This window comes from Gambusia affinis, linkage group LG09, assembly GCF_019740435.1.
Source record: "Gambusia affinis linkage group LG09, SWU_Gaff_1.0, whole genome shotgun sequence".
Taxonomy (NCBI): domain Eukaryota; kingdom Metazoa; phylum Chordata; class Actinopteri; order Cyprinodontiformes; family Poeciliidae; genus Gambusia; species Gambusia affinis.
The window spans coordinates 3,872,386-3,898,471 of record NC_057876.1 but is presented as its reverse complement, the minus strand read 5'-3'; the positions used below and the strand labels follow the sequence as shown (position 1 = coordinate 3,898,471).

General features: G+C 39.4%; 1 long non-coding RNA gene across 1 annotated transcript in view; it reads left to right on the top strand.

The window, feature by feature from the left end:
* LOC122837002 overlaps positions 1 to 24,209 on the top strand; it is a 41,805-nt gene extending 17,596 nt beyond the window's left edge. Inside the window, exons 2-3 of the long non-coding RNA XR_006371674.1 lie at positions 8,130 to 8,214; positions 24,198 to 24,209. This is a non-coding gene — a long non-coding RNA (uncharacterized LOC122837002). The remainder of the gene's footprint in view (positions 1 to 8,129; positions 8,215 to 24,197) is intronic.
* Positions 24,210 to 26,086: the final 1,877 nt, after the last annotated feature.

Here is a 26,086-nt window from a genome sequence, read left to right as displayed (position 1 = left end):
ACCTGCTCTTTGACTTCAGCTAGATACCGGAGGGAATGCTTTTTTCTTATGATGTACTGCCTGACAAAGTCATAAAACTGAGCTGTCAAGAGTATAAAAGCCGTGAAATAACATGACTGAATGCAGGGGAAAAAAGCAGAGAAGCAGTCAGAACAGTGCAAACCCATGTTGGAGAACTGCGACACGTGAGAAGGTATTACCAATAACTGATCAAAACCTTGAAGATGGAAACTAGCTTTAACCAGTGCAACAGCTGGTAAATGTGTCTAATTGCACTGCTCAATTTTGCTCTTCTGTGTCAGTTTTTAAAGTCACTTGTTGCATTGAATATGAATCCATAAGCAACACTAAGAAAAAGTAAAAAGTATGGATTGCGAAAATCTCAGCTCTCAGTTCTGTTCTGCCATAAACCAACCAGCAATAAACCTAAAGATGATGAAAGAGACCGGATGATGGCTAAGTCAAGGCAGATTGAACCGCAGATCATCCCTTCACTGCCCACTGGAAAACGTCTGGTCACAGGAGAGAAGAAAGGAATTAAATAAATGTTGCAGCAGCAGGGACTTCCAAACCTGCCATGTTTACAACGTGAGAGAAATCTGTCTCCGTTTGAGGGATCCCAGATAAACCTGCGGTGCTTTTACATCCGGATGTTCTGAGCTGGCTGGAAATTTGATTCTTGAAGATCAGCTATGGTTTTCTCAAAATATTGAATGTTTGGTTTTGCCTTACATTCCCCTATTACATGCTCTAAGAAGCTACATTTCTGTTCAGAACAATTTTGTTTTTCATACAGTAGCACAAGAGTTTCTTACATCAATTTCAAAAACACTGATGTTTTGTTTCTAGGATGAGATCTTTTTTTGGTTGTTTTGAAATTGGTTTATGTCGCCCTTGATTTTACGTGATAAGAACGTCAGAAGGGGAAAATTGAGTAAAAAAATAAATAAAAATCAAGCATGAAATTCTTGCTGGATGAACTTGGCATAAGACATTATGCAAACCTCTCAATAGGACCTGGTGAAACAATGTCAAACTATAAGAAGGAACATATCTTTAATTTAGGTTTTCTATGAGCCTCTACATCCGTTTACCACAGCAGAACAATGAAAGACAATGAATAAGATTCTATCAATCAAATATTTTCTCCTATCCCTTCTACTGGATCAAAGCGATGGACAAAGGGATAGAAAAAATGGAGGCCTCTGTTCAGAGGATATATCAGCAGGACTGTTGAATGACATAAGAAGGCATCGGGAGGAAGAGAAGGCACCTGCTTTATCGTCTTATCTCTCCCTTCCTAATCCACTTTCAAATGAGACGGGACGAAGGAGCCTGGGAGAGACTCTGAAGCTGCAGGTACCCGACTGAAGCTCTCACCTCCTGGCTTCAGCTTAGTCGGCGCGCCAACAGACGGCATTGTAAGAGCTGTCATCACCATGGCGCTAACAAAAAGCCTGATCTCATCACCGCATACAGGAGCCCAGAGAAGAATAGACTCTTCTTTTTTTTTCTTTTCTTTTTCCCTCCCGTCTCATTCTGGTTTGATCCTTCGCCGTCAAATGAGATCATCGGTATTACAACCTGCTCTAATCACGTTACATCCTAATTTCTTTTCTCGGAGCTCTCTGCGGTGAATGGGAGGGTTCTGTGTACTTCTAAAGATGTCGTCAGTAGAGTGGAGCACACCCACATCTCATTTCTCCCTCCACATGCAGGGAATGAACGGAAGGCAATTGTGTCATGTTTTAGAGTTTACTTTAGAATTACATTTTCTTGGCAGGATAAGCTACTAAATCTAATCCCATCATATTTACTGTTGGCTGACCTTCCTTCAATGGGTTTCACTACGGATTCTGGGCTATATAAGGCCTTGCCTGTGTGAAAATCCTTCCTTCTCAGCTTCTTTATCTCCCTTAAGTCAGCTTTTAAATCCTGACGAAGGGGTAGCAGAAATAGCACGTCATGAGGCGTTTTCCTAAACTTTGATACGTAGATCTGACTGCTGCGCACCAATCACCTTTGAAGTGCAAAGACTTGAGAAAGTTCGGCCTGGTGTGAGCGCGTCTCAGAGTGGAATCGCTGCACTTTGGTGGAACTCTGTAGGAAGCCTCTGAAAAAGTACAAAGCATTTTGTTTCTAACGGCGGAAGCGAGTCGTTAGGGTGATTTTAAAACATTTTAATGTCCGAGCGGGATCACCTGAATAAACACAGAAAACAGATTTCAAATGACGATTTCATCCACCCACAGAAAAAGCTAACCCAAGTTCAAACAAGTTATTGCCCCCTAGACTTTTCAGCCAGTTGTAGCCGGTTGTGCCACCACAACCGGCTACAACTGACTTCAAGAACATGTGAGCCTTAAAGCACTGAGGGATTGTCATTCTAACACATTGAAGGGGTTTTCAAATATGACAAGTGTGTTTTAGGTTACATATGAATTTGATTTATAGTAAGTCTAGGTTTTGACTGGGCCACACTCAGGGGGTTTTCACACGTCCGGTAGACTCTTTGATTAGAAACCAAATATGCAACATTTGTTACATTTTCAGTGGTGGTGCTGTACCAAGATCCACAGCACAAAACGACACCAAAAGCTCTTTAGAAGAAATGAGCTCAACTTCCTTCTTCACTAAATCTGAGTTAAATTGAATAGCTTTAGATTTTCGTGGTGGCAGGGTTCCTCTTCTCTTCAGCAAACACGCAAAACTACTAGCATTACACTCTCACATTTGTTTTGCTTGTATTAATCCAGGATGCCCTGCGCTGTACTCTACTTGCTGCTTTTCCATCCACATATGCATTCGAACTTCATCAGATTTCACTTTAACTGAACCGAGACAGAGGTTTGTTCGCTAGTGGGTTCAGTTTTTGGTTCTGCATCAGAGTTCGATTTCACATTCACACCTCCCCAAACAAACCGGATGTTCTTAACCAACAAATTTGAGTTTAAAGACATTACAAACACTAGACATGTTTCAAAATGAACTCAATGCTTAATCAGGTCAAGGAGGCTGCTGAGAGGCAGAAAGCAACCCTGTAGGACCTGCAGGAATTTTCACAAGTAGAGAAAGTTTATGTGATAAATCTCCTCATGCTTAGGCTAAGGAAAAGAATTGAAAGATAAAAGTATTTTCTTCCAAAGAAAATATTCAGTCCCAGCTAAAATCTCCCAGATCCTTGAGAGAGGGTGTGTTGTGGTACGATGAAACGTCAAGTTTAAGACAGCAACTCTATAGGCTTGTCTGGCACAAAACAACACATAGCATCACAAAAACATCCAAATACCCGCAATATTGCATCGTGCTGGAGGCATGATGCGCTTGGGTTCCTTTTCTTCAGCTGAAACTTGGTTTCTAATATGAATGGATGAAATTCTAAGCAGTTCTGGGAACATACCCAGCCCTCAACAGATGTTACTGAACTGTAACATCTGTCTCTTCATTAAGAGTCTACAAAGTCTTTCTGCCACCACTTTCCTAGACTTAACAGTCCTGATACTAAATGAAATGACTGTCAATGGGCCTTTTGACAGTACAGAACATTTACCTTACAGCAAACAAACTCCCAAGATTTGTTGACTGCTTTGCAGAAAGAAACCTGAATGGTTAGAATGGCTTCCTCTTTGTAGACTGTACTTTGGGGAAATTTAATCTATAACGACAGTGATCTGTTGGGTTTGGTAAGGGCAAAAACAAGAGAGCAGTTTATATTCTACTACCGGTGCTCGCATGCTTCTTCCCGCCTCTCCAATTTCCAAATGATCTTTCTGATCATTTCTCCGTCTCCTCTTCTATTTAGTCTCACCTTTCATTTTATTAACCACCTGGAGTTTTTGCTAAACCATCGATCGCTCCTCTTCAACAGCTGGAGCTCCATCGATCCAGAAAAATTCCCCCCTGATGCCGACGCTCCCTCCCCAGCTCCCTAAACTCTCGTTTTTAAAGTCTCTTTCTCACATACCATCCGTACCATCTGTACCTCCACTCCAATAAATGGTTGAAGTGTGAAACCGCTACGGCGGACATAATAATCCAGACTCAGCCTCTTTCAAGAGATTCAGCTTCCTGGGTTCATTGTGTTTTCCCCCCAGTTTCCTCGTCTCACAAACACAATAGACTTGTTGGAAAGCCTTTGTGGTTGGAAGTCATTGTCTGCTGTCTCTTGTGAGTAAATGTATATCTACAGTGATGGATATACCTTTTCTAAAAAAAAAAAAAGATGCATTGGTTAATTAACTTAATGGCTTGTGCTGTATATATATATATATGTATGTGTGTGTACGTGAATGACTCCACTGTGTGTGGGGGTTTATGTTATAAATTAAGCAATATAAAGAAAAAAAAAAAGGCTCATTAACTCGAAAACCAGCAAGACAAATTGGAAGCGGTGGTCTGATCATTTGTCAGCGTTTAATTAATGATGCTGCGAACATCCAGCCAGAGTGCCGATCCTGCACATTTTCATCTGAGAGCTTTACCGTTACAAGGCGTGTTAACGTGCAGCATGCATGATGGTCCGCAGGTCAAACGGCCGAGTTCAGGAAACGGCTTGGACAGTTGTTCTGCTGTGAAGCACATTTTAAAGGTGCGGCCATGTTAGAACATCAGGTTTATATGTTAAAGTCTTTCAAAAGAAATGTTCACGGATTAATGTCAAAACTTTTTCACATATTTATAAAATAGCTGGTAAAAAGTTGTGAAAATAACAAGACTTGTTAGCTGTTAATTATGCTAATGTTAGCGTCTACCTCAGCGCGTCCCAACAGCGCTAGGCTAAAAAGGCTAATTTACAGTTAGTACAGCTAGTGATCATTTTAAAATTGCAGTGTTGTTTTTTTTCAATGTCTATTTGGAGAGAAGTATGATAAGTAGTCCATTATTTTTACACTGATTACAAACAGTTCTTACCAATTATTATTAACAAAGCTTATTTTTTAAGAAACTCTTATTTGGGAAATTTTAAAAAATAATTTTCAAATAATTGCTACAGATTTTTCTTCATTTCCTGAACCCAAACTGCAAATAAACCTCAGTTGAATAAAATGTCCATCTCTTGAGGGAAACTACAGGCTTTCAACAAAAGGAAATCCACCTTTATAATAAACCAAATCTCAAATTCTGCATTGAAATGGGATTTTATGGGACTTGCTTTCCACCACTGTGATTAAATTTAATTAAATCTCCTATACAGAAAAGCTGATTCTCTTTAAACCAGGAGTAGTTTTTTGACACAGAGCAAACTTACATGCTCTTATCGAGCAGAACGTTTTCATACGGTTTGATATTAAGAAGAAGTAAAAGCTCCCCATTTTGCTTACTCCAGAAAAATCAAATTTTATGCCCCGTCTACTTAGTTTCACCTGATGTCCCTCTGATTGATTCGCTCCCTGCTTTCCTTTCTGCCGCCGCCCACGAACTCTTAGATGTTAAGGCGCTAACTTCTTCACTGCGCCCTTTACGGAGTTCACATCAGTGCGTTGTAATGAGCTGAATTTAAAATTCATACTTTCAGGTTAACAAAAAGAACTCTTGAAAGAAAGTCATGCTTGTGTCTGAGCGTCGGGGGGGAGTAACGTGAGGAGGTGGGCCTTACCGCCTGTCCAGTCGGAGCTGCCGCAGACAGACAGAGAGAGGAAATAAAGGATCTGGGTCTGGAGAGAGGAGTGGGTGGAGGAAGGCCTTTGGAGGGAAGGGTGAGATGACTGTGGAGGCGGAGGTAAACACAGGGGACAAACTCAGGGAAAAAAACAAAAAAGACTGGAGACACGTTTCTGTTGTTTGTTTGTGAAGGATATGAAAGTCCTTCTGTCTTATTGGCTCTGAAGGCTTCTATGGTAACGTCACCCAGGGGTGACTGTGGCAGAGGTAAAAGCTTTTGCTATCATCTAAAATGAAAAATGAGAACAGTGTTTGAAGAGGGTATAAAAAAACAACAACATGTCAGGTTTAATAACAGGCTCCAGGTTTTGGACCATCTTTATCTTATAGTATTGTTTGTTGGTGCAAGTTATTGCTTGGGCACATGTAGACATAATGCCATTGGGTTTGCTATGAAGCCATTTTTTTTTTTTTTACTTGACGGTTTTTAGTGTGTTCATCTCATTTTCTTATAGTTTTATTAAGTCAATAAGTCAGAGGTCAGAGGTAACTGTGGCTCTGTGGGTAGAGAAGTCGTCTTGTGACCGGAAGATTGTAGGTTCTCTTCCGCATGTCACTGGCATCTAACCCCACATGGCCCACCGTATGAATGTGTGTGTTTGTGAATGGCTGAATGTGACTCTAACGTGAAGCGCTTTGACTGGTTAAAGTGATTGGAACTGTATAAGTTCAGTCCATTTACCATATTATGTTCTTTCCAAAGAAACGGCAGAACAAACTGTGGCAAATCAGAATAGCACACATTGATTTACAGTCTGATCAGTACTTTTTGTTAACCTTCCTGCCTTATAATACAGTGTTTCTTCATTAATTATGAAATAAAAATAAAGGGACAGCATTATGCAAAATCAACTGCTTCATCGTGTTATGTTATTCCCTCATCAAAAACATTCCTGGAGTGTTGGATTGGTTCTTTCTTCCATGTCCGAGAAAGCATTTTATCTCCCATGGCAACCATTCAGCTGTGTGTTAAGGGTTAGTAGAGGAGCCATGTTGTGATGTCTTCCTGTAGGCGGAGTTTCAGAAAGAGCAAAAGCTTCTTAAAGAGACAGAGGCCCAATTACAAGATGTTAAGTTATGAAGTCTATTTGTTTTAAGTCATATGTTATACAGCATTTTTATAACAACTGGAGGTGACAGAAATACTTTATTGAGTTATAAAATGATACTATGAGGCTGGAAAATACATAAAAATACCTCTTTAAAGCAGATTGTTCATGTGACATAACCTCTTATTATGACTGAAATTTAATTATTCTTTCTGCAAGGAAGAATAAATGTAATGCCAAGAACTGAATCCAGTTGTTCTAATAATTAAGAGGTGAATGGAAGAGAGTAATTAACCTTTTCACACAGGGAGTTGGTTTGGATTCTCCATTAATATATCAACCCATCATTTCAAAACTGCCCTTTTTATCTTTCTGATATTAAAAGTACTTTAATTGGCAACATTAAGTCGCTCATATTGGTAATTTTAAATCAGTTTCTTCTTCTTTGGATGCCTCAGAATGTGATAATGATGAGCTGCTGGTTCTCATACTGTGTACTGAAAGAATATGTAAGCAACACATTTGCTGTCATTAAATGGCTAATTAATCAATTAGCTGCTGATGACATTTTGCCTCTTTCACTGAAATGTCAGTAGCCGTATTTCACACATACAGATCCTCTTCCGAAGCTTCTTTTCAATTTTTTCTCCCTCATTCTTGTTTTCTGCATTAGCAATTTCTGCTTTCAGATTTCTTTCAGTTCTTTAAACAGGACAGAAAAAAAATGAACTCCTTAATCACTTTATAAACGACTCCGTATTCCTCCCTCCATACATATCTTCCTCCCCTCTCTCTGTGCACTGACACCCACAGAGCGTGTGTGTGTGTGTGTGTGTGGGTGTGTGTGGGAATCCGTCGACAATTACAACCAGGAAATCTATTAATTAATTGCAGAATAAAATCAATTGTTACAGGACTTTAATAAAAAAACATCAGAGGCAAGCCGGAGTGATCTTGATGTGGAGCCAAAGGGATTTTAGGGTCTGGGAACGCTGATAAAGCATCGATCTCCTCCTCCTTTTTCTTCCCCTGAAGGCCTCATTCGTTCACTGGAGTTCTGTCTCAGTGTCCGTCTGTCTTGTTGTCAGAGGACCGCTGATCAAACTGGGTGCTCCTGTTCTGTTGTTTAAGCATGAAATCAAAAATGTTGCTGTTTTCATTCCTCCCACAGTTTAAGTAAAAACAGCAGCAATAAGATATTTTTTGGGATGGGTGAGAGGCCAGCTGTAACGCTTAGCTTTAAAGGGCCAGCGTTGTGTTTTTCATGTACATGGTATTATTATTTAGCACTATGTTAAAATCAGTTGTTATAAAAAGGCTATATGTAGCAAATATGACTTAAAAAAAATTTGTAATGTAATGCTTTGAAATTGGACCTGTCTCTTTAAAATCTCCTGCTCTTTCTGAAACTGCGTTCAGGGAGGAGGAGCTTCATCCTTCAAGGCGGAGCTAGGTCCACCCAGGCGTTTTGGACAGCTGAATGGTTCCCAAGGCAACACTGCAGGTAAATGTTTGGTGAGGGAATAACATTATATCATGATGTAAAGCTCAAAAATAGTTGATTTTACATAACACTGCCCCTTTAAAACAAGGACACAAGGTGGAATATTTGAAACCAAGAATTACAGTAATCAGTTTGAGAAATGACCAGACTATGGACCAGAATGGAAGCAGATTGCCAGATAATGGATGGAATTTCTCTCAATAAAAACTGCAGGTGTGTTAGCTTTAGCTGGTGAATTCTTTGCTTAATATTCACCAGCTAATTTTGATACGGCCAAAAGAAAAACATTTCATCCCTATGCCAAAACTTGAAATTTTGAAAAGTTTTTTCAAAATTGGCGAATGTCAAATTATGCGATTTCAAGGTAAATGGAAATGTGGCTTTAGTGAAATACATACTGGGGCAAAATCGTCTGGTCAGCCTACCCCATTGAAACATAACAACAATATTAGAGCGTCAAGAATTTAAATATTTTTACTTTCTGTTTCTTAAATTCTTATGCAAATGTCTAGGATATGAAGGCAAGAGAGTCAACGTCTTTAAAGCCAGTGAACACATCCCAAAACAAATTGTAGCTTTAAGCATCATAAGTGTTCAGGAACAAAGCTCAGGTTTTAACATTGCAATCTATTCCCAAAAATCAAAAATAAAAACCTGTTAGTCATTCTAATGTATATATCTCAGGTGTACAATGACAATAACAAAACGATCCAAGCACAATAACCTTGCTCTCCAGAGGGATATTGCTTCCGGCGAACTCGGACACAAAAACGAGGCTGCCTTGAAAAACAATAGCTGGAGGTAACCTCTAAATCTAGATTACAAGCCCAGCTCAACAGAGCTGTGAAAATGACATTTTTCACATGCGACGTGTTTTTGACGTGTCCACCCAGGAAGTGCACAGGTGTGATCTAATTGGACGAAGGTCCCGCTGATTCGCGAGCGAGTTCATTTCCAAGATTTACTCCGGCAGCGTCAGGAACTCCTCTGGAATTAATGAGATTCATTACACTTCAGATGCTCACGCTGTGAGAAATCAGGTTGTTTGTTGTTGAAAAGGTCTTGTCCAGTCTGGCCAATTACGAGACCAACGTTGTTCCTTTTTTCTTTTTTGCCGCGCCAAATCAACATGTGGACTGATATCTGCTTGTTCTGACATCAGACTGCATTATTTTTCCCTTCCTTCTCATAGCAACAGCAGGACGTTGCCAGCACTGACCTCGGTAGCAAGATGTATTTGCCAGTTTGTTAGCGAAAAGACGTCACAACGTAATGAAATAAATATAAATCAAAGTAAACTCATGGGGCTGACTTTAACAACGCTTTGTTTTTCTCTTTCCTGAGGTGCAGGTTTTAGGAAAAGGTTTCACATGATGCATGCTTTAAGCTTCATTATATATTTAGATGTGTTTTCATCTCCAGGGTTGGAGTGAATGGACCAGGCTATGTAAAGAGTTATTTCGTCAGATGTTGACATCATGAATGGCTGCAGCAAACAGAAAGTAGCGATTACTAACTAGCACTGACCACACATCTCAGAAAAACTGAGAGAAGTTTCTGGAAAGTGTTGCTATCGGGTAAGTTGTACATTTTTTTTCATGTCAGATAGTATTGATGTCTGATGCTGTTTGGAGACGCAGAGAAAGTAACACATCCGTAAACATGAGAGGAAAATGCTCTCTACATCAGAACTTTTTAAGCAAATGTTTTTCCATCTCCTCTTTACCACATTCACGTTTTTGAAAAAACCCAAAACAACTTAAAGTATAAAACATTTTTTGCAGAAAAAGTCATTTAGAATTTGGCTGCTTCCATCGACCTTTTCTCAATGCGACAAAAAGAACGTTGATGGGAACACGTTTACTGACCTTGTTGCTCATCTGTGCTTGAATATCTTTAGGTCAGAATGTGATATTTTGCTTATTTACATCTTTTCGCCTACTTGATATATTTGACCAATCTCTTGAGTCGACGGGTCTGGTTTTATTAAAGTTAAGCTAAAAAAAATGTGATTAATCACATCCATCCATTTTCTGGGATGGATTGAGGAGGGTTGCTGGTTCCTTTCCAGCTACGTTCTGGGTGAGAGGCGGGGTTCACCCTGGACAGGTCACCAGTCTGTCACAGGGCAACACAGAGACATACAGGACACACAACCATTCACACACACACTCACACCTAGGGAGAATTTAGAGAGACCAATTAACCTGACAGTCATGTTTTTGGACTGTGGGAGGAAGCCAGAGAACCCGGACAGAACCCACCATGCACAGGGAGAACATGCAAACTCCATGCAGAAAGACCCCGGGCCCGGAATCGAACCCAGAACCTTCTTGCTGCAAGGCAGCAGCTCTACCAACTGCATCACTGTGCAGCCTGATTAATCACAGTCAGTTTTTTTTTCACGTAGCACCAGGTTGGTTCAGAAAGCTACCATCTCTTAATAAATGAAGTCATCATTTTGAAACAAAATTTTTTATAGTTTCTCAGATTATCTTCATCTTGTACTGAAACTAGTTTGATGTGAATCATTTAAGACTGAGAAAAGCAACACCAGAAGGGAGGATTTTGCTGTAAACAAAAAATATCTAATCTTTTCTCACGTAGGGTTGTTATTTTCTCCGTCTCAGGGCGTGTTTCAGCGGTTTTGGCCGTCATTTCAAACCTTGGCACTTCCTCCTGCCTCCAGTCTCCCACCGTAATCTGGCCTGTCATGCGTACCCAAACTGACTCTCCTGCTAATTAACTATTCAGCCTCTGACACTCGCCTCTTTGCAACAAGGCTCTAGGAAAAGGACGACGTAGCACTGCCAACTTCCCTGCCATGTTTAAACCCCCTCAGTGTCAAACTTGGGAGCACTGCTTTAAAGTCCTGGTCCAACAGAGGCAGAGAACATATTAGATTCTAAATGCTAAGGCACAGATATCAGAGTTTCAGGACATTATGTGGACTTAATTTAAAATTTCTTCTGCTCAATGCAGGACAGGAGGAGGGGCAGCAGGAGAGGCTGTGCACGATTAATCGTTTTCATTCATCTTCGTTGTCCTGCAGCATGTGTGTAATTCAATTTTTCATCAGTTTATGAAAAAAAATCTTCAAGGCTTTATTTTAACAGTAGCTGCGTTTCCATTCCAAATGTTTATAAGTTTAATTGTTTTTTTGACATTAACAGAATACTGAGAATTTAGCAATTATGGTGTTTTGAAATTAAAATTATGTGCGAATAAGCTTGTTCAAATGAGAAGTCATTAAAAATCATTGCAGCGACGGATGTAAAGAGTGACATAAAATATATTTATACTTGAGCCGTGACATCAGCTCCCATCTGTCAGGAGTTATTATGCTGTTATTATTATCATCATCATCCTCCAACCGCTTCCTGTCACGTTCTGCCTTTTTCAGCCAGTTGTTTTCATTGCAGTTTTGCAAAACATATATTTTGATACAGCTGGAAATACCAAACCTCACCCAAGAACAAAAGCTTTTTATCAAAAATGGTTAGTTTGTTTTTTTTATTGGCTTGTTACCGTTAAGGAAATTAATTATCGTACTTTCAATTTGCACAATTTTATGGTTAATGGAAATGCAGCTTCTGACTCGTTGAAATCCTCTGGGCTTCCTTAGAAACTTTTTTTAAGTCAATTTGAAAAATGAAGTGAACTCACTGTACCGTTTCATAACTTGTATGAATTGGAATGTATGTGATTGAAGTAAAAGTTCTTTGTAAAATGGCATCCACTGCAAATTGGCACATCATGAACTGAATAAAATTTAATTGTATTATATATCCCTCTTTTTCCTTGTAATTTAGCATAAAAGTATTTGGTCAAGCTAATACAGACAATCTAATTTTAAAATGTCAGTCTTATTGTTTTTAGCCGTATTTCATTCACCACACATTCACCTTTTCGTTCCATTTTCCAGCCACGTACTGCTTTGTGTAAATCTCTTATATCAGAAAGAGTAAATACTTCTGCATCTATGCTTCCTTCAGCTCAGGTTTTTCCCATTCCTCGTAGCGACTACATCTTAATACTTTTCAGATGAGTTTCAAAAATAAGAGACTCATTTTCTTTTATGGGGACGGTTAACCTCAGACAAGTTCTCTTTTCTTCTACTGTTGAATGACTCTTCATCAGCTGTTTTTAACTCAACCTTCAACCCGACCCCAGTCCCGAGCGCCAGGTATGTTTGATTGGTTACATCAGGATTGGTTTTATCAGAGCAAAAATATTGAACATAAACCAAGAGAGTCCAGAGTCAGGACACGAACCTGCTGAAAAACTCTGAGACTAAACAAAACGACTTCGCTTTTCAAACTCAGACAGGGGGAAACACCCAGCAGCAAAAATAAGTAGGGATATAAAAGCATATTTTCTAAAAAAACTAAACGTTTTTAGGGCAAAAATAAGAGCATCAACACCTGAGCAAAGAGCGGGAGGTTTGGGACTGAGAGGAGATGAGAGAGAGGAGACCCTGAGGAGGGATCGTCCTCCTCCACCTCCTAATCTCCTGTTCTCAGGGTTTAGAGGGAGCTTTATAGCAGAAGACCCCACCACCTTTCTGAACATTCACACCGCAAAATTAGAGCTGGGAAATGCCCAGGAGGAATGTGGGAAAAGAGTTAGTGAAATATATGTAGGAGAAGAAAGAGAAAGGAAAGAGGGAGAAAGCAAAGTCTTCAGAGAAGCAATGAAAGCAAAGTGAGATTATGATTAGCATATTTATGTAAAACTATTCAAAGTTTATTCGCCACCTTAAGACTGGTTTCCACTGACCGCCATGACACCGGTTGGTGTCATGGTGACCGATGTCATGGTGACCAGTGTCATGTAGTGTCAAAGTAGTGTCATGGCAACACTACTTTGCTTCTATTGTAAAAGAAACCTGTGGTGCAGCATTCCTGAAACCTCTTCAGTTTTACTTCCAGTGGTATGGTAGGGTTAGCATGAAGCTAACACCGTCTATAAAGCAGAGTACCAAACCACACCAACGCTTGCTGTTAGCACAGCTAAACACAGGACAGACTAGAATAACTAAACACTGAGCTCTGACACAAACATGCTAATTGTAAGTGAATTTGTTAGCTTTAGCATAGCAAACACAATTCTAGACTTCTTTGTTTTTTTATTTGTCGAATTGTCCAGAAACTTTGTAGAGTGCTCAACGTATGGTTCAGAGGTTTCTCTGAAGCTGTAAAGAATAAAGTTAAGCCTTTCAGAGGGATAAATGTGGATTAAAAACATAAACAACACAGAAAGTCAGACTTTGAGCTCATTAGCCATACTTAGCAATACTTTATTTTTTATTAACCTAAAGCCTGATTTAAGCTCTTCATGTCTCCTAATGCAGAAGTTAATTTGTTGTAAGGCTAGGCTGTATTGAAGTAAATCAAAATTTGCAACTACATCGGTGAATAAATTAAAAAAACTGGCAATATTTGTGTAGAGGCTGAACTACAAGCTAAAGGAGTTTGTTTTCTCATTTTTATCCGGATAGTGTGTTTGTAGTCATATTATTTAACTGAAACACAGTGAAATAGTGGACGCTTTATTTTTATTCTTTCTCTGACCTTTCCTTAACCATTTAATATCCCAGTGATACTAAAAACCTGTTTTCCAAGTGACATCAGGCTGAGACAAGCAGCATCACAAAAAATCACAAATAACATAGAATCACACAGGAGGAAGTGAGTTTGAGAAGTAGTTTCACTGAGAAATCTGTTGATTACTTAGTGTAGGAGAGAAAACTAAAGACCAGGTGAGATATGTCTGACTTCAGAAATGATTTGAGTATGATTCATGAGGGTCAGCTGGTGTTTGAAGTCCTTTAAAGCTGGGGTATGTAACTTTATGTATGTATGTATTTCTGTTTTGTTTTTTACATATTTGTTAAAACCGTATCTGTTGTAAACAACTTTAGCCATGAGGCAGATGAAAAACTTTGGAGCTCCTCTGGATCTGCAGTCCTCTACAGAAAAACACAAACCAGGCTTCAGTCTCTTCAAAATAAGAGCATGAGTGCAAATGTGTAAATGGCTAAGTATTTGAAGGATATTTAACAAAAACTTCAACACAGATGTCAAACTTTATTCAACTGAAGGTTTGCAAATCAGCCAAGTAAGTTAACGCTTTGAACTTTTATGCAGAAAAGATGTTTGTAGGGAAAGTTAAGAGCATTAGATGTTTTTAAATAAAACAAAAATGTTAGCGCCACTCTTAGCACATTAGTGGATTAGCAGAAGTGTGTCAGCCACTACAGTTGTGCAATAACTGCCCACTCCCACATACAGTGGGATGTTGTTTCTGCTTTTAACATAAGAAATGAGTCCTCATGGTGGGAAGATAGAAAAAAACCCAGTTCTGAATCCTTTTCATTCATTCTCCTATTCCAGTTTTTAAAGGAAATTAGATTCAGTTGGCAACAGATCAGGAGTCTTTCAAAAATGTCTGATCTGTGTGTTTCTATTGCACATTGTGATGATACTTCATAGAGCGGTGTTTGTCACAATTATTATAAACGTTCCACATCCCATTAGGTTTTAAAAAACAAAAGTTGAAAATCATTTGAAAGACACTTGTTAATTTGATTATGTAAATCAGGTGTGTTGAAGCATCTAAACATCGAGGACCAGAGTTTGACACTACAGGCTTCATGTCTCCTCTGCTAACCATCATGACCAGCTCTAGCTAGCTGCTAATCGCTGCTGGCTGAGCCCATAAGCAACACGAACCGTGTCCTAATGTACATCAGTCCAACATTTTAATTGGATAGCCGCAGCGTGGGGCCTGACTGTCCCTCACAGCTTATTACTGAGAGCTTGTTAGCTCTGATCAGTAATTCCAGCTGCTCACTTGGTCAGATAGACACTGATGGACCCGGTTCCTTGTCAGGTTGTTCTAATACTGCTAAGAGAATTACAGATCTTGTTGGGCTTCTCACAAAGGCGCTGGATGTTTTCTAGTTTACCATGACAACTCAATCTAAGAGAGTAATAGAAAGCACATGAACTGTACTTGAATGCATCCATCATGTTTCAGCTTATTCATTTCAAAACCTTTTGCTGACGCTGCTGTGGTAGTTAAAGGGTAGTATTATGTAAAATTGACTTTTTTGAGTTTTACATCATGTTATAATGTTATTCCCTCATGGAGTTTTGCTTTTATTTTTTTTTTATGCATGTTTAAGAAATCATTTAATCTCCATGGTAACCCTACTGCTGTGCAAAACACCAGGTTGGACCTAGTTCTGTCTTCACGGACAAAGCTCTTCCTCTGAGCTGCAGTTTCCAAACATCCACAGTGGAACGGCTGAGCTCATCATATGAGCTGGTAAAAACGTGGCTAAAGAGTCAGTAGAAGAGCCATGTTGGGACGACTTCCTGAAGGTGGAGCTTCAGAAAGTGAAGTTTTTTTTTTTTTAAAGAGACAGAGACCCAATTTCAAGGTGTTAATTTACAAAGTTTAGTTTATTTTATGTCATATTATATATATAAATAGGTATATATATATATATATATATATATATATATATATATATATATATATATATATATATATATATATATATATATATATATATATATATATATATATATATATATATATATATATAATAGGGTTGCACAGTGGTGCAGTTGGTAGCACTGTTGCTTTGCAGCATTCCCGGCCCGGGGTCTTTCTGCATGGAGTTTGCATGTTCTCCCTGTGCATGGTGGGTTCTCTCCGGGTTCTCCGGGTTCTCCTGCTTCCTCCCACAGTCCAAAAACATGACTGTCAGGTTAATTGGTCTCTCTAAATTATCCCTAGGTATGAGTGTGTGTGTGAATGGTTGTTTGTCCTGTCTGTCTCTGTGTTGCCCTGTGACAGACTGGTGACCTGTCCAGGGTGACCCCGACTCTCACCCGGAACGAAGCTGGAGATAGGAACCAGCAACCCTCCCGACCCCATTAGGGACAAGGGTGTTAGAAAATAGATGGATGGATGACATATATATAACAACTGTAGGTAACATGGTTACTTGAATCTGCTATCAAGAATGTTTCTCTATAGAGACCATGATGAAGTCCTGCTGTTCCACTGCAGTAACAATTTCAGTCCAAACAATATCCCAGTGCTGTGTAACCCTCCTCTGAGGAGACAAGTTAAGACTTACACCTGTCTATCCTTTCTTTTTTATAAAAAGCAGACTTATCGTGGGTTTAAACTTGTCAAAGAAAACCCAAGTGTACTCTTACTGCTTCTACATGATGTTAGATGGAAAATAGAAGCTATATTCTGCTACTAAAATGCACCTTATTAACTGATCATCAAGTACGAGTGCGATGCCAGGAGGTGTCAATCTGTGAAGAGGTATTACACCATTTCCAAACAAATCATGCAGTGAGAAAGTTTACTCATCAGCATTACAGACTCCTTCCTGCCAGGATTGCACACTCCAATGTGCCCCAAAGTCAGACCAGGCAACACTCTGAGAAATTGCAAAGAATCAAAGATATTGCATCTCAGACTCTAACAAGCCTCAGGGGTGAAACATGTCGGTGGTCTCCACTGCAGCCCACTGCTCCACATCATGCTGCCCAACGAGCCTCTTTGGAACAGTTCTGTTTATTCTGGTCAGTGTTGGCATAGTTACTTTGAAAAAGTAACTTTAATCGGACTACTGATTACTCCTTGAAAAAGTAACTTAGTTATATTACTGACTACTTGATTTGGAAAGTAACTAAGTTACACTAAAAGTAACTTTTTAGTTACTTTCAGCAGTTGTTAACAACAACGCTCTGCCTCCTGTGAAAATCACATTGAGCTTTGCCAATTCTTAATTGTAAGCTATTTTATAATGGTAACATCAACAATGTGTCTCCACTGATAAGGTTGAACTGAAGAGGAGATTGTAGAAAAAACAGTACAAAAAAATAAAAACCTGAGTAATTTGTGTGGTCGATTGTTGTCTGGAAAACTCTAAGAAGGATTGTAAAGCCCCCCCATCCCCCCACTTTCAGATTCTGCGTTACGGCCCTGCGTTTGGTGTCACAGCGCACAGAGCTCCTCCTGCAGCTCCACAGCTCAGATGGCTGCACAGATTTGCGACACGTATCTTAATATTAATAATTATAGTGGCGTTAAATTGCCATTATAATCATTGCCAACTACGGACACGTTCATTCGTGGCTGTTTTCACGTTTATTGCGCTGTTCATATTAGTCTCGATATTTGTAGTTTTCTGGAGCGCAACGCGAAGCTCGACGTCATTCAGAGGTAATATATTAACTTGACATTAACAAAGACATAGCGGGACGGATCATCCGGGAAATGATGAGACTGACTAAAACTACCTTAATGACGGACAAATTCTGGGATTTATTATGAGTCTCTGCTTATTTCCAAACCCAAATGAGTAACTTCACGTTCAAAAACGAGCCAAAAAAGGCGCAACACGCCGCTCATTAAATCTGCAAGCGACTTTTAAAAAAAAAGGAAGCCCAAAGCCGTTTATAATAATCGGACTTGGCGACAGAAACTCAAAATAGTTCCAGTTTTTCCACCAACAAAATGCGCATCTCCCTCCATTGTTTACATTTCTGTCGCATAGAGACGTCGGTCACTCGACAAGACGAGAAGAGGAAATACGATTAAATAACAAAAGACGATAGTAACGCACAGTGATTTTGATAAGTAACTGTAGTCTGACTACTCGATTTGAAATAGCAACGCGTTATATTACTCGTTACTGAAAAAAGTGGTCCGACGTCAGTAACGCGTTACAAATTAACGCGTTACTGACATCACTGATTCTGGTAGTGTCACTGTTCCTGAAAACAAAAATCTGAGGCTTTTAGTTGCACTACAGCATGAAGCAGAGTTACACTGCAGGTTTACTCAGATGTTTTCTTCTTCATTAGATGTTGTAACGTTAAAGCTCTATATTTATTTATGTTTTTAGAAATGATAAACTTAGGTCTTGTTTTGGTTGAACGCTGGTGCGATTTGAATGTATGTGTGAACGCTGGCGACTGCTCCAAAAGCAGGAAGCAAACTACTGAGCAGGGCATTCTGGGTAAATAAAACCAAAACGAATGTGTGAGTCTCCTGTTAGCGGGAGAAAAGATTTGTTGTCTTTTACCAAAGACGAAAGAGAAATCCTACAGCCGCTAAAATCTGACGCCACTCCATTTCTGTTTACGTTTCATGAACAAGAAAGTTGAGCTCAATATGTCTTTTTCTCTTTTTCTCATGTTGTTTTCTTCAGTAGTTCTTGGCGCAGCGCCCCCACAGGTGAGGAAGTGAACAGGTTCTTTAAAGAGTTTGGTTTGATTGACTCAGTTCAGTGAAAAAAAGAAGCATTTTGTTTAATCCTTTGGAATCCTCCATAAATGTGATGAAACACTGAATAAAAACCCCTCGCTCTAAAGTTGCCTTGTTTTACAAATGTTTAGTTTCACAGTCAAATATTTTTTTTTTATCATTTCTGGAGACAATTACTTCCCAGAAACCAGCCAAGCTAAAGTAGTCCTGTCTCTTCAAACATCTGGTACTTTCTTTCTAATTAACTTCAAAACACGCTGGTGGACATGTTGGAAACAGTCGGCCCAGGTGGCAAATGTGACAAGAAATCAAACCTAAAGACACTTACAGAGTAGGAGCCTTTAGAGCCAGAGGCAGGAACAGCGATAGCAGCACACATCCTCACTTCTCAGACGGCAGAACTCTGATATCATAAAATAATTATGATTCAGATCAGCGGATGTCAGAAGATGAGTTTTAATCGACGGACAGATTAGAGAATGTTGGACTGGAGAGGGCGGATTAGACAATTTGAAGATCTGAGCTGAGATCATTTTACTGAAAACTCTAATTTGAGAGTGCAAATTACCTTATTTAATAGTTTTTTAATTGTTTAATTGATTAATTTTTTAACTGTTTTCTGGTAAACCGTTAGATGTACTTAAGACACACATACATACTCATATAATCGGTAAATGGCAAACATAATGGAACCTGCTCTTGGTTCCACTTTGCAGTGATACAGCAAAATCTATATTTTTTTCAATATTTTCTTCGCATCAAACACTTTTTCTCGCATCACACGAGTCACATGATCAACGACCTGATGTTGAACAAACTTATTCGTATGTCATTTTAATTTCATTTTTTTATTTATTGGAAACACCTCAATTGCATAATTGTATTTTTCCAACATTAGCGTAATATAGACAAAGATTTGCACACATTTGTGACGGAAACACAGCTACTGACACATCCAAAAAGAAATTAACTTCAGCATAGCAGACTGTCCAGCCAAAGCCGCAGCGCCTGTTCTGTGCCTGACACTCGTGTTAAAAATGCTCTGAAGGGCCAGCAGGTCTTTAAGGACCTGCAAATGAATTAGATTTCCAGCGGCAGAAGGATCCACTTCATAATGTGAGTCGCATGTTGTCAAGAGGGGTTTTGTTTTGGCTGTAGAGAGGCAAGGTCAAGGGTCAGGGGTGGTACACCTTTTGAGGAATTGAGATGGGAGAGGAGTGGGGATGACACCAGGAGGCGACTGAATGACCCATGACTTATTTAAGAGAGCAGAGTCCTTGAACCGAAAGCGTAACGGAGCAAACTTCAAGAGGAGTACCGAGGGAATTTCAATCTGAATCGCCGCAGAAACGAGGCTTTGCGTTCAGCAGGGGGCAACGTAAACCTGTTCCTGTCTGATGCTTCCGTCGCCCCTGATGAGTGGGAGAGGTCAGAGCGAGAGCAGACGGCCCATCGCGTGATTCATTTACTCTCATGTATCTGTTGTTTCTCAGAGAGTGGAAAATCCTGTCCGCTCCTTCACTTCCTGCTGCCAGCAGCAGTCAGCCGTTGGACCGTGCAGAGCGACGGCTTCCTGTCACTCTGGGTCTCCCTCCCCTGTTGGTTTCCTTCCTGCTCTTTCTACCGGAGGTGTCCTGTTCTATGTTTTTGTTTCGCCTTTCTCCTCATCGCTTTCAGTTTTAGAAGCATTTCTTCAGCTTTCCTTTTGCCTTCTCTTGACTTCAATCTTTGGGGTTTTGTGTGACAGACAGAGGATGAATGTGAAGTTTCATGCTAAAATTAGTTCATTTAGATTTTTTCTTTTTATTTGAACAGGTCAATAATATATTTTTATATGAAATCTATAAATCTTTAGAAATCCAAAACATAAAAACGGATTCAGATTGTTGCCTTAAACAATGATTTTCCAGTTTTTGGGGTTTTCAGTTGTTTTCTGTTTTCTTGGCAAATTTTTTTCCTTTCTTGACCCGTGAGCAGGTAGCTGACCAAAATCATTTCAAGGGGAAAAAATGGCCCCCAGCCCACACTTTGGACACAAGTGCCTTAAGTTAAACCCAAGACAACCAATAACCTTCATAAGACATCTATTAGGTGAGTTGCAATGAGCAAATAATCAATAATCAATTACTGATGTCATACATTAGAATGAGCTAAATATTTTCCATTTGTAAGGACAATTTTGTTTACAGAGATTTCAATATCCATCTTCTTTATGGTTTCGGTTGTGAGTTATTTTTCGGTGTCGTGTTTTATTTTGGATATTTAAAGTATCTTCCACTTCCAGTGTGAAATGTTCTTTATAAAATTAAATTTCACTGATCTTTGAGAGGACGAACTTGCATTGCTTTGGCATTATCAATACATGACTTGCAAAATTGTCTTCCAAAACAACAATATTATCGTTTACAGTGATCCCTCGCCACTTCGCGGTTCACTTATCGCGGATTCGCTATTTCGCGGATTTTCATAATGCTTTTTTTTTTTTTTTGGTGCATTGTGCTCTGCATTCTGATTCGCTAAAAACTCACTCCCGCTTCTTGTATCAAAACATGCTACGAATTGTGCTATCATTTTGTCGTCTCGTGCAGTTATGTGTACGTACATAAAACAGCTTGGCAAATTAACATTAAGTTGGCCAAATTATCTTGTAATTTCGAAGAAGAGAACACTGCAAAGCGCAGTCAGGATGCAGCAGTCTGAAGAGCAGTGAAACGGCCTACACGTGAGTCACTGTATTTGTATACAGTACATGTAATAGTTGCTAATTGTAAAAAAAAAAGTTTTCTATTTCGCGGATTTCACTTATCACGGGTCGTTTTCGGAACGTAACCCCCGCGATAAACGAGGGATTACTGTATTGCAATAATTACTGGGACAGTTTATCGTGGCGGCCTGGTTGAGTCCATCTGTTTGTGATTTATCCTCTGTGTTGAAGCAGCTGCTCTATGAAGGCCTCAGAGGTTTGTTAGAAAACACAGTGATGTTTTTGCTAATGTGCATTTTGAAGTATCACATTAGAAAATGGTCAATGGAAATATCAAAATTTGAAAAGCGTATTGAATTTCATGGGGGGGAAAAGCATTTTTACGCTCACTTGAGGTGATTTTTGGATTTTCTGTAGAAGAGTTAATGCGCCAAAAGGAAAGATGGAAACATATTTACTGAATAACTTCTGACCTAACAAACCTTCCCTTCCATTGGTGGGTCTGTACCTTACCAGAGGCACAAAACTTTCCACATCTTGATTTTTGTGCAGCATCAGCATTTGAGGAAATTACACCTTGCGAGGTCAGGTCCATTCAGCCCAAACCACTTGATGGAAACACAACTAATCTGCATTTTCTTTTTCACAGGATTTTAAAAATTCAAAAGTTACGTTCACGCAGCTGGTGAAAGCGAGCGACCCAATCCTGTATCTAACTTTTTCACAACAGTCCGAATGGTCTTATTCCAATCTTTTCACCCGGCTCTGCTGCGCTCCGTCCCTACAGTCCACCGCCAATCACCCTCCACTCCATCAGTCAAACGGCTTTTCTGCTCGGCCAAACTCAGCATCTGTAGCTCTGCTCACCTCCTCCTGAAACAGCAGCTTCACCTCAAACAGAAACTTCCTCCCTTCTGCCCGACAAAATGGAGTCAGAAATATTTCAAGAACGTCACAATAACCACCTACCTTCTTCTGTTACCGTTCCCATGGACCCCTGCTCCACTCCTGCTATCATCTTCAAGAAACCTCTGAAATGGTTTGAGACTGTGTTGTGTCTGTAATTGCAGCCCGCACTAGAGTCTCAGTAAACAACGTGACAGAAGGGTGCTGAATACAAATCCATGTTTCTGTTGTAGGGGAAAGAAAAAAGAATATATCAAGAATCATGCTTTTCTTCCACTACATAATTAGACACTTTTTCTTTTTGTTTACCACAAAACATCCCTGTGAAATGCACTGAAGTTTGCTTTAACATAACAGAAACTTGTGCGCACCTCCTTTTATTTAAAGCGACGTTCACGTCAATATTTAACCTCAGAAGTGATCAGCATATGGGAAATTGAATCTGTTTGCATAATTTGCTGATTTTAACCTGGTTATAATAATGCAAAATTATGATAATGTTATATGCTTTCAGACTGAACTCCTCTCAGCGGGGATTCACCGAAAGGGATCATTTTAATGTGCTTAATGATGCATCCCTAATTTCTGCTGCAAAACTCCTCGACTTCGTTTTTCCCTGCATTAGGAAAGCAGGTGGTGTTTTCATTCAGCTTCAGTTAAACAGCTTTACTCAAATGAACCAAGACCCAGACACTTCTTCCCTCAACAGTGTGTTAAACCAGATTTTCTTAATGCAGCTTGATGATTGACAGTGAGAATAGAGAAACAAAAGTAGCAAAAGACATGAATTATGTGCCTGAACTCATGATTTTATGTGTTGAGACAAAAGAAAGCAGAGTGAGTTCAGATAAATGTTGGTTTTGAATAAAATGGAAATTTAAGCAGAACTTCTCTATAGACTTGTCAAAGCATCCTTGGTTCTACTTAGTTTATATCTATTACTGTAAGCGGTTGCATTTCCAATGACCATATAATTTAGCAATTTGATATTTCAAAACTAAATCTTCTTAATGGAAACGTGCCAATTTTGAGAAAACTCGTTTTTCGATACAACATTTTGAGATTGATTTATTTTGCTAAAAAAAACAACAACACATTTTTCGCATCACACGAGTCACATGATCAACAATCGGATATTGCCACTGGTGAAAACCATGAAGAAGACAACAGGAAGTAGTTGGAGGATGATGATGCGGAATGTTTTTTAATGACTGATCTCGTGGACACATTTATTCATGTGGGATTTTAATTGTTTCTTATTTAATGGAAAATAGTTTTTCTGACTAATGGAATACTGGCAAAGTTTTGTGATAGATACGCAGCTATTTTTTACTTTTTTAATTTGCTTCATGATACTTATCTTTTAGTGTTTTGTGGATCTAGATTTATTACTACTTCCTTTTAATAAATTTTGCAATCACACCCTGTGAATAATTCATGAGAGTGTTTACTGCTACTTTTTTTTAACTTCCTGTAGCAGCTAGCTGTGCTGCTTCAACTAGCTTGAATGTGGGCAGGAGCAACAAGTGCAGATTCAGTTTCAGCTTTACTATTTCTCATAAAGTTTCTATGGGATTTTATTTTCTTTTTCAATGAAATTGAGAAAAAATATTGTTGGTTTTTAGTTATGCTGATAACTAAAAAAGGACTGAATAGTCTCTGGAGCAGAAAAATTGGCTATTGGCCAGAGCCTACGGTGGTCTATGGTCAGCAAAAATGCAAAACCCACACAACGGAAGCCAAGGTAAAACAAATGTCAAGATAAGCTTTCTAGCTGAGCTTCGATTCTTGCTTATGCTCCTGCGTACGGCAACGTTTTAAACCCCATGCTGTCTCACATACACTCTGAACTCGCTTCTGGTGCTGATATAAATAATCAATTCACATTCATGTGAGGAAGAATAAAAGAAATATTTAGGATTCCGTTTACCCACAGAATTAGAAATGCTAAAATTAGTAGAGAGAAAAAAACAAAACAAAAACCAATCTAGTCAGTGGATGACGAAGGGCATTTTTCTCTTGTAAAGTTTCTGTTTGAATAACCCTCACTGCCCCTCCGTTCTTGCAGTAATGGCTCCGCCTTGGTGTGCCGTGTGCTCGGCCTCCGTCTTGCGGACTCCATTTGGATGCGAGCCGCAGACCGACAGCAGGTGGAGGCGCTGCTCCGGCCCGGCAGCCAGCGGAGAGCATGTGCTGCACTCGGAGCAGGTGTGTCGTCTCTGTGTGCCCGGCAGTGAAGCCTCCCGTTGAGTGTGTTGCTGGTGTCTGACGTGACTGACAGGATGAAATTGCTGGGTGAGCTCGGGTTGCCAGCCGTGACTTCTGGTACCGTCCCTCTAACGGCGCAGCAGCCGAACTCGTTTGCTTCCAGCATAACATTAAAGTGGCCAAACAAGAGAAGAAGTTTATTGTCCTCTAGGTTTCGTTGGAAATTATGTCCTAGAGATTCACATTAATTTGTGATTTTCTCCTCCATTAATTCTGATGTGTAGTTTTAGAACTTGGACAGCAATTTGCTAACACTGTTTTTTTTTTTCTGTCATGTATGCAGAGATTTTAAGAAAATCTCTGCATACATGACATACATGAAAATGTTCTCTGCGTTTAGAACATTTTATTGGTTCTAAATGTGGAGAAGTGAAGAGACAACTAAGTTTTATGTTTTGCTTTTATTGCAGTCCTATTGTGTACAGTCAGATTTACATGGATGTAATTCACATTACATTTGGAGGCTTAACTGGCCATTTGTGAAGGAAGTTTTGGTGTTGTCTTAAGTGCCAGCAAGTGTTCATATAATTATTTAGACCAGGAGTGTCCAAAGTATGGTCCAGGGGCCATGTGTGGCCCCTGACATGATTTTGTTTGGCCCCTGTCCACAAGTCAAGAATGGTGAAAAAAAAAAATAAAGAAATTGTCCAGCAAAACAGAAAACAATGAAAGGCCTAAAAATAAGGGAATTGTCTGCTGTTGTTTTTTAAAATAAAAACAACAGCAACAACAACAACTGAAGCCCTTGTTATGTTTAGGATCTGTAATGATATGCAGATTTAATCATTTGTTTTAGTGAGAAGAAACAATTATATTTCTTGTTGCATCTCGGTGAATTATTTTTTAGGCCACCAGTCGTTCAATTTGACAGTTTGGATTCTGATTTATACTGTAAACGATGGCAAAAATTGCACTTCAGTTTCACTCCAAAGCATCCATAATGTCAAAATAAATAGCTTGAGAATGATTTAATTACTGAGTCATTGCTCCAAAGTTTTAGTGACAGTTAATCAATGTGACTGGAGATAATCGGATGGATGAATTTCTCTTGAACTTACCAAGACATCAGTCTTTTGATCCTGTTATTGTTCTTCAGGAGGTAGAAGGCCGGCTTGGTAACTGTGTTTATGTTTCTGTGAATGTTCAGGTCAGAGTTCATCACCACTTCCAGGTTTCAGGCCTGATCTGAAGCTAGTTTTGTTGGACTCTTTAGGTCCACAGATAATAACTTCAGTTTGATTTTGTTCAGCTGAAGAAGGTTGTGGCGCATCCACATGTTGATTTGCTCTTTGAATCTGCTCAGCACTTGGATGGGTTCATCGTCGCCTGATGACATCGTGATGTAGATCTCTGTGTCATCTGTGTAGTTATGGTAACTTGTTCTATTTTATTTGTTATTAAATAAAAGGAGCACCATGATGGAGCCTTGGGGTTCCCCACATGTGATCTTCCTCTGCTCTGATGGGAAGTCACAAGAAGTCCCTGTTGTTTCAGAGACACTCAGACCAGTTGAGTTTTGTGTCAGAGAGTCTAACCAAGCTCTCCAGCTGATTCAATAATATATCAACAATTTATTTATGCCACTGTTTTCAATGTGTTGTGAGGCAATATGGGAGACTTACTCTCCTGCACCACAGGAAAAAGCCTGGAATGTACTGGTGTGATGGTAGTTTATGTCTCAATGCCAAG